Raw genomic sequence first — 13557 nt, 5'->3', positions numbered from 1 at the left:
GATCATATATGTATTATCTATTCCAACAAATAATACAAAAGAACGAGGTTTGGATGGGCTTCTGTCCTTAAAGAGAGTTCGCCAAGGGTGCGAATGAGAATCAAATCGATTGAATCACAAAGATTAATCACTTATATATATAAAAGAAAAGGAGTAGCATCATTCCAAAGTCCTACTTCAAAGTCATAAATGGTAATAATAATTAGGTTAGGTGGCTGATCAAAAATCAAGAATGCCCATAAGAAAACAAAAGAAGGTGGATGTGGTGAGGGAAGAGAGGGTTTGTATTACATGTGATGACTGAAGGGATGGTCTTTTTTTTTCCTTTTCTATTTTCTGGACAACTTTGTATATAAGAATTGGGGAAAGCAAAGGAAATACTAGTATATAGTACTCCATAGGTAATATAGTAGTAGTTTTTCGATGAGAAAAAATAGCACAAGAGCCAAAGCTCACCAGATGTTTCTGAAGTCATTCATTACCCAAAGCAAAAGGTAACTCCAGTGTAGAGAGCTTTAATTTATTACAGTAACATTAAGGTTTTCTGTATATTTGGTCTAAAGCTTCTAGAGTACCGGTTTCAAAGGGGATGCTAAGTTTCTCGAAGAAAGGTGGCCATGGATAAGAAGGTCAATCTTTTGCTCCTTTATTTGTGAGTTGCTTATCTTTGTGGAACTCCAGTGACCAACTAGAACATGCTCCCTCTAAGACCACTGGAGTGGAATCTGTATTAAAATATCACTCTGATATCAGGAAATTAGAATCCGAGTTCCAAGATCAGGATTTAACTTCTACTCTGTCAACTGGTCAATCTAATCATGTGGAGGCCACAATGGGAAAAAGAAAGATCGTCCTATGAAATTTTACAGCTCATCCAGATTGGTGTGGAATTTTAGATATGCAAGTAGAGAGTGGAACAAAGGCATCCCTATCAGGAGAAAGTGCCACCAACACTCTTCCTCAGCCACAAGTGAATCATGATCATCCAACGGCTTGCCTATCCTAGCCTTGGGCTGACACTTACTTTTGAAGTCTCGTAGCTACTTATGGATCAAATGCCATCATTTATCCTTAAATGGTGGGTGTCATATCCACAAGAGTCGTACTTTCTCTTAAATAAGCAGAGATTTTCCTATTTATGTAAATGCAAAATAATACAGTACTATCCTTAAAAGGCGACAAGTCTGTGCCACGTGTTAGGTTTAAAATAATCTTGTCAAAAGCAGAAAGCCATATCTTTACAAGTCTCGACATCGTCACAAAATAAAGAGAGCCAGGGGTTCTGGAGGGTGTTTTTGGGACAAAAAGAATATACAACAATCCAAGCCTTCATCTCCAAATAGTGATAGAAATATCTTTAATTGTTGGGTAGGTGACAACATATCTAGTTACATAGTTCAGCACTCAGAGAGTGGTAGTTGGGGGAATTTCACCCAATTTAGTTTTGATGTGACAAGCATCTTCAATGGCGATCACATGTTCCAACAACCAGAGTTCAGAGTCTCTGGCTTCCTTTTTCACATAGGTGCTAACATGAAGGAAGCTGAAAACTTTATGCATATTGAAACCTGACAGCATGCTTATGTTATCCATGGTGGCGGTGCCAACACAGGATGCATTGCAAATGCATTCTTATTGGTGCACAGAAATGGATAATCGATAATTCATCCTTGGCTATGTTACTATCCATTTTCCAGATTGAAACCTTTAACAACATTTTTTCCTAAACATTGGTCATGGTATAGTATATGGTTCATGTTTAATGAGAAAAAGAGTGTAAGTTGGTGCTGCACGTCATCAAGAAGCGTAAGGAAAGGAGAAAATATATTGTTCTTAATCAGAAATAATAGAGATTAAGGCTATTTTCTCCTTTTTGTGGTCGAGCTTGTATGGTTTATCTTGCACTTTTATGTTTGTACTTGTTACTGTTGTTGCATTTGTGGTTTTCATTCTTCTGTGCTTTGTATTGTTCAAATTCTTAATAATTTCACTGGTCTTTACGCAACTTTATATCAAATGTATTTTTCTGGTTTGGCTAGGTGAGATACCTGAGCCATTCCCTTTTTTTCGGATAACAGCTTGGGAAAAACCACTAAATAAGAAAAATCTATTTAATTAGCAAAAAAAGAAAGAGAGGGATTCGAACCCTCGATAGTTCTTTGTTCAAAACTATACCGGTTTTCAAGTTGTCGAATTTCTCTAAACTGGAAATGTTACCCAACCTGTAAACAATGCTATTAGTGAAAAGCCTTTATTTGAATTTCCTATTCCGGCTAATGGACCTTTTCTCAAGGCTATTATGCTGTCCTTCGTTTTAGCAGCGGGTGTTATCCCAACCAAAATGGGATGGAGTGAATTGTCATGCATTGTTGTAGGTTATTGTATGAGGTTAGGATTAAGGGTCATGTGCCTTTTTAAGTAGCTGTAAAAGGCGAGACCCCTCCCCGATTCTGTATGGGGGCGGGGGGGGGGGGGGGGGGTAGACAAATGTGGGATAGGGGAAAATTCTGAATTGATGTTAAATGTCTTTGGTCAATATGCGCTCAAGTTTATAGTTTTTCATATACTATGTGTCTTATTTAGACACTCGATGAGCGTGCGCATGTTCTTGCATCCTCCTTCATTGAACATCTAGAGTCAACAATAAGGAGGCTGACATTCTTCATAATAACTAGAGAAAATAAAGGGGTTGGTCAAAGAAAGAAAAATCCTATGTTCCCTCTCGGAGCCGCCCTACTCCAACTCATGGTTAGTAGAGGTACGATTGTTTTAGAGATAGATCTTGAAGATCATCCACCACGTGCAAAATAGAACAAAACGGGTAATAAAGATTTCTATTATGTACATAGAAAAACATACGTGCAATGCAAATTCTATCCAACCAAGCTCGCAATCAGGATGAACTTGCCTATGGTGAGAAAACCTCTTGAATGAAGGGTCGTCGACAATGGTCCGGTAATAGACCTGTCCGCTCTGGAAGGGGGTTACTTAAGTGAGCGTTCTAGTGGTACAAACTACAGCTTTCTTACGGGTGACATACATCATTTTCTAACTCAAATAAAAGATAGTAATAGTCTATGCAGAGTAATGAACACGCATCAAAACTAGACATTTGAAATCAATAGCGATGTCTTGAAATATATTGAAGATACAGGGAAAGATTTTATTGATAACGACTATCTCCTACCATTTATCTTCAGAATATAAATATAACTGATCTATATAAAGAGATTAGAGAGAGTCATCTTGTTGATACAGATACTTTCCAAAAAATAGGGGGATTAGCGAATTGAGAACTCAGTTAACAAAGCAAGTACAACGCTCCGTTATGAGCCGAGTATGCTCAGGCTTGCAAATGCCTACAAGGGCTAGAAAATCTATTTGCCTGTCTTTTATCGACTTCAGGGGGAGAATCTACCGCTGCGGGCTCCTGTATTTCCACGAACGTGATCTATCAAGAAGTCATATTAAATTTATGTCGTTTGGCAATCATGAAAAGGTGGCTAACGATTAGGAGGTTATGGGGGCCTTTTTATACCACTATAAGTCTTACTCCAGCATAGAGAATGGACTAACGTATTTTGGTGTCCTTATGGAAGAGGCCGATAAGTTGGATCTGGATCTGAATTACGATATTCAGTTTGGTCAAAATGCGTGACACCCCTTTTAGTACCTTGCCTCGAAAATAATAATGAGTAATAAAAAAATAGAAGGGTTCCCAGTTACTAAAGACGAGTTCGCAAACGCTTTCAAGATTATGAGCTATTTTTTGTTGGATGAAGATATGGCGAAGAACACGAATCTCTTGCCTTCCCAAGATAAGAAAATCCAAGATGTTGATACGAATATCCTTTTCGAACTCGTAAGAGAACTTGGTAATAATAGTAGTCTATCACTACTAGTGGTTAGGAAGATGGATCGAAAGCTCGTGAAAAGTATTTTTATGCCCATTATTTATGGAAAAGCACTCATGAGCACAAGCTCCGATATACATAAAGCCTTGTCTCAACACATCAATTTTAAGGATAATCACTTACTAGCCTCACTTTGCTCTAAGTTCTGGAAGGAGAAATACAAAAACATGGACAGCCTAACCATAACCAGCTTGATTAGAAATGTTGGGTGGTTTGTCGCCGCTAAGGGTTTATCTGTTTATTATGTTCAGCCCTACTTTCATACATCACAAGATTATATGAAGAATGATGTCATCAAAATTACAGTTTATGATTGCAATCATAAAATGAGACAAATAAGTCTTAGAGTTCCTACCGATAATAATGATCATAGGAAGACAGAGGTATCAACCTTCGTCAACTTCATCCATCAGAAGTATGCCAATATTGAGATGCTTAGAGTAGAGAAAATGTTGTGAGAGGGAGGACCAATATATACAGTACAGGACAACTTTCTAACTACACCTCAGTATAGCCTTGAACTCTATTCTCTTTATGGCGAAGCACTTATAGAATTGGGGTCGCCGTTAGTGGTTATAAATGATATGATGCACACTAATTTGATTAGAGGTGCCGAAGGCTCCTCGCCTGCCTACTTGAGACATTTTGGCTTTTCAGAGAGTGTAATACTTATCGGTGAGCTGAAGAATTACTTTCAAAAAATAATTTACCAGATGGAATTAGCCCAAAAATGGAGGCAACATGGAGAAAAAAGGATGGAGACCACACTAGTCTCATACGAGAGCGGTAGTAGTAGTATATTAGGCATATCAAAGGATTACGATGGTTATTACGTCCAGTGGAAGAAATTCGGGTATAAGATCTTGGAATTTCTTGAAGCACATAAAAAATATGCGCTAAACCCATGAATACCCAAAAATAGAAGGCATTTACTAGTAACCACTTTTGTTGTCAGTGATGAGAGTAGATAGGATAGAGCCTGTAAATACAAAACATCCAACATTGATCCTGGCGAACATGGCGCTCAACCTCCCTCCGCTTGGGGCTGAAGTATATCTTATAAGTCTGACGGTAGTTCATATGTTATGTCTCTTTATATATATAGATTATAGATATAGATATAGATAGAAATATAGATTATAGATATAGATAAAGGGGAGGGGGAGAAAGAGAAACAAGCAGGTCTCCGTCAACATGCCTGCTTCCTGAGCTGCTTTTATTATGTCATTTCTAATTAATTACTATAATTTTATGTATGTATTAGAAAATTAATAATATTTAATAAAAAAGTAAAATAGATATTTATGACATGTCTGCTTCAGCTGCTTCACCCATAATTTGACTACATCACCCATAGTTAATTATTATAAGTCATCTAAATATTAAAAAAATAATATAAAAAAATTGTTATAAGTAATCTAAGTATTAAAAAATTAATAATATTTAGTGTTAAATTTACTTGACGTTTTATATAAGGCTCATTTAATTTTTTAGCAAATATTTTTGTATAGTAATTTTGTTATATTCGTCAACATGCTTGCTTCTCCTGCCCGCTTCATGAGCTGCTTCCTTCGTGATTTTACTAAGTCATCTCTAATTAATTATTATAAATTATTTATGTGTTAGAAAATTAATAATATTTGATAAAAAGGTAAAATAAATATTTATGACATGTCTGCTTTAGCTGCTTCACCCATAATTTGACTATATCACCCATAGTTAATTATTATAGGTCATTTAAATACTAAAAAATTATTATAAATTTATCTACGTATTAAAGAATTAATAATATTTGATGTTAAATTACTTGACGTTATATATGAGTCCCATTTAATTTTTCCCCACGGGTTTTTTTTATAATATTTTGTTATATCACTTCTAATTAGACATGTCTGGTTCGCTGTTTTAATCGTGATTTCATTATGTCACTCCTAATTAATTATTATGACCATTTAAGCATTGTCTCAATTAATAATATTTTATAAAAAAATATAAAATAAATATAACATAATAAGTCAACTCTTCAGGTTTTAAATTAACTTGACGTCTTATACGAGGTCCACTTCAAAAAAATTTCACAAGTATTTTGTATAATAATTTTACTATATCACTTCTTATTAGTTGTTGTGAATCATTAAGACATGTCTGGTTCGCTGCTTTAATCGTAACTTTACTGTATCACCCATAATTAATTATTATGGTTATCTAAGCATTATGACACTTAACTTGAATTAAAAGAAAAAAATATTATACATCACAATAATTTAAAACTTAAATTATTTAAAAAATGTAACTGACTATCAATGCCACAAAAATTTGGACCAGGACAACGATATATATTATTTAAAAATTACATATAAATTATTATAAATTACAATAGTTAATAACTTAAGATATCTGAAAAAAATAATGTTATCTATTTTTAAAAAGTATGTAAAAAAAATTATAAATTACAATAATTAAAATAATTTTTTTAAAAAATATTGTTTGGGCCCGTGCCTTGCACAGGCTATTAGTAACTAGTACTATATATAAGTGTGAGTAGTAGCTATTGGAACCAGGCAACTGATGGTTGTCATGCCTGCTTCCAGCTATCTGCTTGCTCTGTGATTTTACTATATCACCCCTAATTAATTATTATATACAATTAAGATCAGCAAAATAATTAAATTTAATCTAAAATAAATAAAATATATATTTATGACATGTCTGCTTTAACTGTTTCAACCATAATTTTACTCTATCACCCCTAAGTAATTATTATAAGTCATCTAAGTATTAAAAAATTAATAACATTTAATAAAAAAATATAAAATAAACATAAAATGATAAATTAACTCTTGATGTTTTAAATTAGATTGACATCTTATATGAAGCCCACTTAAAATATTGCACAAGTATTTTTTAAAACAATTTTGCTATATACTTCTAATTAGTTATTTTAAGTCATTCAAGACGTGCCGATTTCACTACTTCAATCGTGATATTTGATTGTCTTAGTTTATTTTTCTTACTGTGTAAATTTATATGCATTTATATTTTGTGTTTGTTAAATTGTTATCGGTCCTAAGCCGAGGTTCTATCGAAAACAACCTTTCTACTTCACCTGAGGTGGTGGTATGATTTGTGTATATTCTACCCTCTCCAGACCTCATTATGTGGGAATACACTCGGTATGTTGTTGTTGTAATAGTGATATTTGATTGACATTGAAATTATATCAGTGTCGCTTAAATTAAAATAGAAACAAAAATTATTATAAATCATAATAATTAAAAAATTAAATTACTTTTAAAATATAAATGAATATCAATATCACAAAAGTTTGAACATAAAAACATTATAAATTATAATAGCAAACATCTTAAAATATTAAATTACAATGACGAAAAAATATTATAGATTACAATATCTAACGACATCAAAAGTCTTAAAACATACTAAAATAAAATTAATTATTTAATTTTATTTATGGTTTAGGGTTTCAGCTACAATAATGTCGACGCCGAGTGAATTTGGAGCTGTGTTGGAGGGTGAAAAGGAGAAATTGGATGGTGATGAGAATGTGATGCACTCAAAAAAAGATTTATTCAATTTCAGAAGGAAACCTTGAGAAAAAGGGAAAACTGACTCAGGGATTTAATCCAAGATGACAGGTAATGGATGAGAGTTGAAAGAATAAGAGAGTGAACTGTATTGATATGATCAATAATGAGTATGTGTATCTTACATTGCAGCTTATATACTGAAATTGGAATGGAATTATGACTAACTACCTTAACAGAAAAATGGAAATAACTGTCATTGCTACAGTGTTAGCAGTTACCCTAATAACAGAATTCAAACTGTAACTGCCTAGCTATTTACTACTTGCCTACTTAATTCCTTGATTGCCAGATCAACTCATCAGCTTCATACACGAATTGAACACCATGAACTTGCATCAATACCCCCCTCTAAAGAACATTCTTGACCTCAAGAATGAAAGGAAGGAAATCTGGTTTGAACTTCAGACAAGAATTCCCATGTAGCCTGTGCAACGTCTATATCAGTCCACTTGATGAGAACTTGAGTGGTAGCCTTGTTACCCTTCTTTACCATCCTTCTATCAGGAATAGCCTCAGGTAAAGGACAGCGAGGACTTGAGAGGTGGAGAATAGAAGGATGAGAAATGCTATTAGGCACAACATGACACCTTTTCAACTATGACACATGGAATGTGGGATGAATAAGTACATTAGAAGGAAGCAAAATTCTATAAGCAACAGCTCCAATCTTAGCCTCAACTACATAGGGTCCATAATACTTGACTGCCAGCTTGTTAAAAGGCCTAGAGGCAACTGAAACCTGTCTATAAGGCTGCAATTTCAAATAGACCCAGTCACCAACTTCAAAGGACCTATCAGATATATTTTTATCAGTGTCTTTCATTCTTTGTTGAGCTCTAGCAATGTGAAACTTGATTAACTGGATGATAGCCTCTCTAGCTGCAAGATCTCTGTCCACCATCTCAACTGCACTTTCTCCAACCAGGTAGGGCAAATGCACAGGAGGTTTCTGCCCATAAAGTACCTCATAAGGAGTGCATTTGATAGTGGAATGGTAGGTAGTATCATACCATCATTTAGATAGTGGTAAATAAGTAATCCAATCCTTGGGACAATCTAAACAAAAACACCTCAAGTAAGTTTCCAAGGTTCTGCTTACCACTTCAGTTTGGCCATCTGTTTGAGGATGATAAGCTGTTGATCTTTGGAGGTGCACACCTTGAAGTGTGAATAATTCTTGCCAAAAAGAACTAAAAAATACAAGATCTCTATCACTAGTCATAGTAACAGGCATTCCATGTAGTTTAAAGACTCCATCTAAGAAACTTTTAGCTACTGAATGAACTATATATGGATGCTGCAAACTCAAGAAATGAGCATACTTACTCAATCTATCCACCACTACTAATATAACATCTTTTCCCCAGGACTTTGGAAGGCCTTCTATAAAGTCAAGACATATATCAGTCCAAATACCTTCAAGTATAGGGAGGGGCTGAAGATAACCTGGAGAAGCTGCAACATCATACTTGTGTCTTTGGAAAATGTCACATTGGTTAATAAAAATTCTAACATCTGAGATGAGTGATTTCCAATGAAATAATGATTATAACCTCCAAATGGTAGCATCCATACCAGAATGTCCCCCTTGAGGACTGCTATGCCAAAGTTCGATAATAGTTCTTCAAAGTTGTGGATCATCTCCCACCATTAGTCTACCCTTCCACCTTAATTGATCATTACACTAAGTGTATGACTTAAAGTTTTGAGTCTGAAGTTTCTTAATCACCAACTGTAATGCAGAATCAGTACTCCAAGACTCCTTAATTTCTTTATACAAATCATCATGTGGTGTGAGTAGGGATATGGCTAAAACTTCTGCATCAGGCATTCTAGAAAGAGCATCTGTGGCCTTATTCTCTGAACCCTTTTTATATTCAATTGAGAAGTCAAAAGCCATTAATTTTGAGATACATGCCACTTGGAAGTCTGTATGAATCTGTTTCTCTAAGAGGTGTTTCAAGGCTTTTGGTTAGTTTTCACCATAAAGTGAGTATTCAATAAGTAATGTGACCATTTTGTAACAACAAGGAGAAGTGCTAAAAGCTCTCTGTCATAAACAGATAGAATCTAATATTTGGGAGCCAATGATTTGATTATATAAGCAATAGGATGTCCCAACTGCATTAGAACAACACCATTTCCTTTGCCGCTAGCATCATTTTCAACAATAAAGATCTGAGAGTAGTTAGGCAATGCTAAGATAGGTTCATAAATCAAGGCTTGCTTCAAGGTTTGGAAAGCTTGCATAGCTAGATTTGACCAATAGAACCCTTCCTTCTTTAATAGGTCCTGAAATGGTCTGCAAATTGTCCCAAATCCTTTTATGAACCTCCTATAATAACTAGCCAATCCTAAAAATCCTCTCAATTGTTTGAGATTGATAGGAATGGGCCAATTTTGCATAGTTGAGATTTTTTTTGGGTCAGTTGAAACACCAGCAACACTAATATAATGTCCCAGATATTCAACCCTTTCTACTCTAAAAGCACACTTAGAAATTTTAGCATACAGTTGATGTTGCTTCATTAGAACAAACACAGCTTCAACATGTTGCACATGATTAGACAAACTCTTGCTATAGATTAATATATCATCAAAAAGATCAAGACTGATTTCCTTAGTAGTGGTTTAAAAACAACATTAATGAGTCCTTGAAATGATGAAGGAGCATTGGTTAAGCCAAGTGTCATTACCAAAAACTCATAGTGCCCTTCATGAGTCTTGAAGGCTGTTTTGTATGCATCTTTTTTTGACATTCTCAGTTGGTGATACCCTGCCCTTAAGTCTATTTTTGAAAAAATCATAGCTCCTCCTAACTCATCAAGTAAGTCCTCTATTATGGGAATTGGGAACTTATCCTTTATAGTCATCTGATTCAAGCTTCTGTAGTCCACACACAACCTCCAAATACCATCTTTCTTCCCTACCAAGACTATAGGAGAGGCATAAGGGCTAGTACTGTTCTGAATTATACCTTGATCCAGCATTTCCAGTACCAATTTTTCTATAATATCTTTCTTAAATGCAGGGTATCTATAGGGTCTTTGACTAACAGGGTTAGATGCCTCAATTAGTGGAATTTTGTGGTCAAAAACATCTATGTAAGGTGGTAATGTTGTGGGCACTTCAAATAGGCAGGAATAATGATCCAACAAGGACTTCAATACTAATGGTAGATCATTACCTTGACTGGCTTGAATGTTGAAACACTGAACAGTCTCTACAATATCTGGTGCTAAAGTCATCATGAAAAATTGAGATTCACTCCCTTCTAGCTTCTCCCATGCCTTGGATTTAGAAGTTTTGATCAAGCTAGTTGCTCCTCTTAACACATGTTTCTTTCCTTTGTACAAAAACTCAATAGTTCTATGCTTAAAATCAAACAATATTCTGCCCAGGGTATTTAACTAGTGCACCCCCAAAACTATATCCACATTACCCAAAGGTAGTAACAAAAAATCAGAAGCGAAAGTTGTTCCTTGTAATAACCACTACAGGTTTTTGCACACATAAGTAGTCTGCACTTTTTTTCCATCAGCAACACACACAGACTGCTCAGTTATAGGCTCAGCCTTACAACCTAATTTCTTGGCCACTTCTTGGTCTATGAAATTATGTGTACTACCAGTATCAATCAGGACTTTCAAAGGTCTTTTTTCATGGTAACCAGTCACCCTCAGAGTCTGATAACCCGTAACACCAGTAAAAGCTTGAAGTGAAATTGTCATGAATTCATGAGTGGCATCCTGATGTTCTTGCTCTTGGATTAATTCCACCTCTTCTACTATTTCTTTCTCCTCGACTACATCTATCAAATATAACTGTTTCTTAGCCTTGCAGGCATGCCCCATAGTATATTTTTCATCACATAAGAAACATAATTCTTTAGCCCTCTTCTCATTCATTTCAGCAGAAGTTAATCTTCTTCCTCCAGTAACTGTATTGTGATGGTTATTCTTATTGTTACCTACATCAATAGTCTTCTTAAATGTTGGATTTGGTGTGAAATTCTTCTAAAAATTGGGAATCTTATTGTTAACTGGAGTAGGAAGCAAAGCAACTTGTGGCCAATTAGCTCTCAGACTCCATGTTTTATCTTGTGCCTCAAAAACTTTCTCCTGTAACCTAGAAATTTTGTAAGCCTGCATCAGTGTTTTGGGGTTCTGAATTCTGACTGCCTTATTCATCTCTAACTTCAATCCACCCAAGTAACAACTGATCTCATTCTCACTCGACAAGTTTACACCAGTTAAAAGCCTATCAAACTCTGCTTGATACTCTCTTACTCTACCCGTTTGCTTCAAATTCTTTAAGGCTTCCATGGGATCTTAAAAGTTATCCCCAAATCTTTCATTAAGGGCAAGAATGTACTCAGTCCAAGTAGGTTCTACCACTGAATTCCTGGACTTAATAAATGCCCTATGCAATGCAATAGCATCACCCTCCAAATGCACAGATGCAACCTTTACTCTTTGATTGAATAGAATTTTATCTATTGAAAAAAGTTGATCAACCTTGTACAACCATGTACGCAAATCTAACCCCAAAAATTTTGGAAATTCTAATCTAGAATATCGAGAGAAGAAATTAACTCTACACCCATTTCCTTCTCTCATTCTTACTTCCTGCATATCATCATTATGCTTTCTTCCTTCTTGAATTCCAGCATTGGAACCTTCTCCACTATTAGAATACTCGACTCTCTCCTTTTCTTTGAAATTCATAGTTCCAACCACTCCTCTAAGTTCCTGTAACACCTTCTCATTTTGAAGACTACAATTATTGATATTGGCCATTCCATCCATTATTTTTTGCAATTGCTCTTGGATTTGTTGGAACCTGTCATTCGTTTTTTCTATAGGTCAATCTTGTCTATCTTGAGTCTTGATTCTTGCCATTGACACACCAAGGAGTGATGGCTTTGATACCACTTGATGCACTCAAAAAAAGATTTATTTAATTTCAGAAGGAAACTTCGAGAAAAAGGGAAAACTAACTCAGAGATTTAATTCGAGATGACAGTTAATGGATGAGAGTTGAAGGAATAAAAGAGTGAACTGTATTGATATGATCAGTAATGAGTATGTGTATCTTACATTACAGCTTATATACTGAAATTGGAATGGAATTACTACTAACTACCTTAACAAAAGAATGGAAATAACTGTCATTGCTATAGTGTTAGCAGTTACACTAATAACAGAATTCAAAATATAACTGCCTAGCTATTTTACTGCTTGCCTACTTAATTCCTTGATTTCCAGCTTAGCTCATCAGCTACATACACGAATTGAATACCATGAACTTGCATCAGAATGTATCTGCTTTGAAGGTTGTTGAGGATAAGAACGTATCTGCTTTGAAGGTTGAGGATGAGAAAGTATCTGCTTTGAAGGTTGTTGAGGATGAGAAAGTATCTTCTTTGAAGGTTGAGGATGAGAATGTATCTGCTTTGAAGGTTGTTGAGGATGAGAAATTATCTGCTTTGAAGGTTGAGGATAAGAAAGTATCTGCTCTGAAAGTTGTTTAGGATGAGAAAGTATCTGCTTTGAAGGTTGAGGATGAGAAAGTATCTTCTTTGAAAGTTGTTGAGGATGAGAAAGTATCTTCTTTGAAGGTTGAGGATGAGAATATATCTGCTTTGAAGGTTGTTGAGGATGAGTAAGTATCTGCTTTGAAGGTTGAGGATAAGAAAGTATCTGTTTTGAAAGGACCTATTTCGAAGGTTAAGGATGAGAAATGATGTGATTTGAAGGTTGAGGATGGAGGCAAAAGTGGCAAGGAAGAGTTGCCCCCTGACTATGATTTGGATGATTGGGAAACTTGGCCAAATAAGGACGTATTCATAAAGTATTATCAACAGATACGCGACAGCGATGTATGTTCGTTACTACCCTTCCTTTTCCTTATCCAAAATAAACAAATTTGCAGCAGATTATTTACTTTTATATACATACACACAGTGCCTTAGATTTGGTACTTGTTATGAATGATTTGTATTTGCTTCAAGAAATTGAGATAAATATTGAATT

The 13557-nt window shown here is 35.0% G+C and overlaps 1 pseudogene; it reads left to right on the top strand.

Moving 5' to 3' along the window:
* The first annotated feature begins 589 nt into the window (after window positions 1-589).
* On the top strand, window positions 590-1572 carry LOC124890887 (annotated as a pseudogene).
* The last annotated feature ends 11985 nt before the right edge of the window (window positions 1573-13557 follow it).

Source organism: Capsicum annuum, unplaced genomic scaffold (genome assembly GCF_002878395.1).
Source record: "Capsicum annuum cultivar UCD-10X-F1 unplaced genomic scaffold, UCD10Xv1.1 ctg2655, whole genome shotgun sequence".
In the NCBI taxonomy this organism is placed as follows: Eukaryota; Viridiplantae; Streptophyta; class Magnoliopsida; order Solanales; family Solanaceae; genus Capsicum; species Capsicum annuum.
Note: the sequence above shows the minus strand (reverse complement) of the source record. Positions and strands in the feature narration are given on the sequence as shown.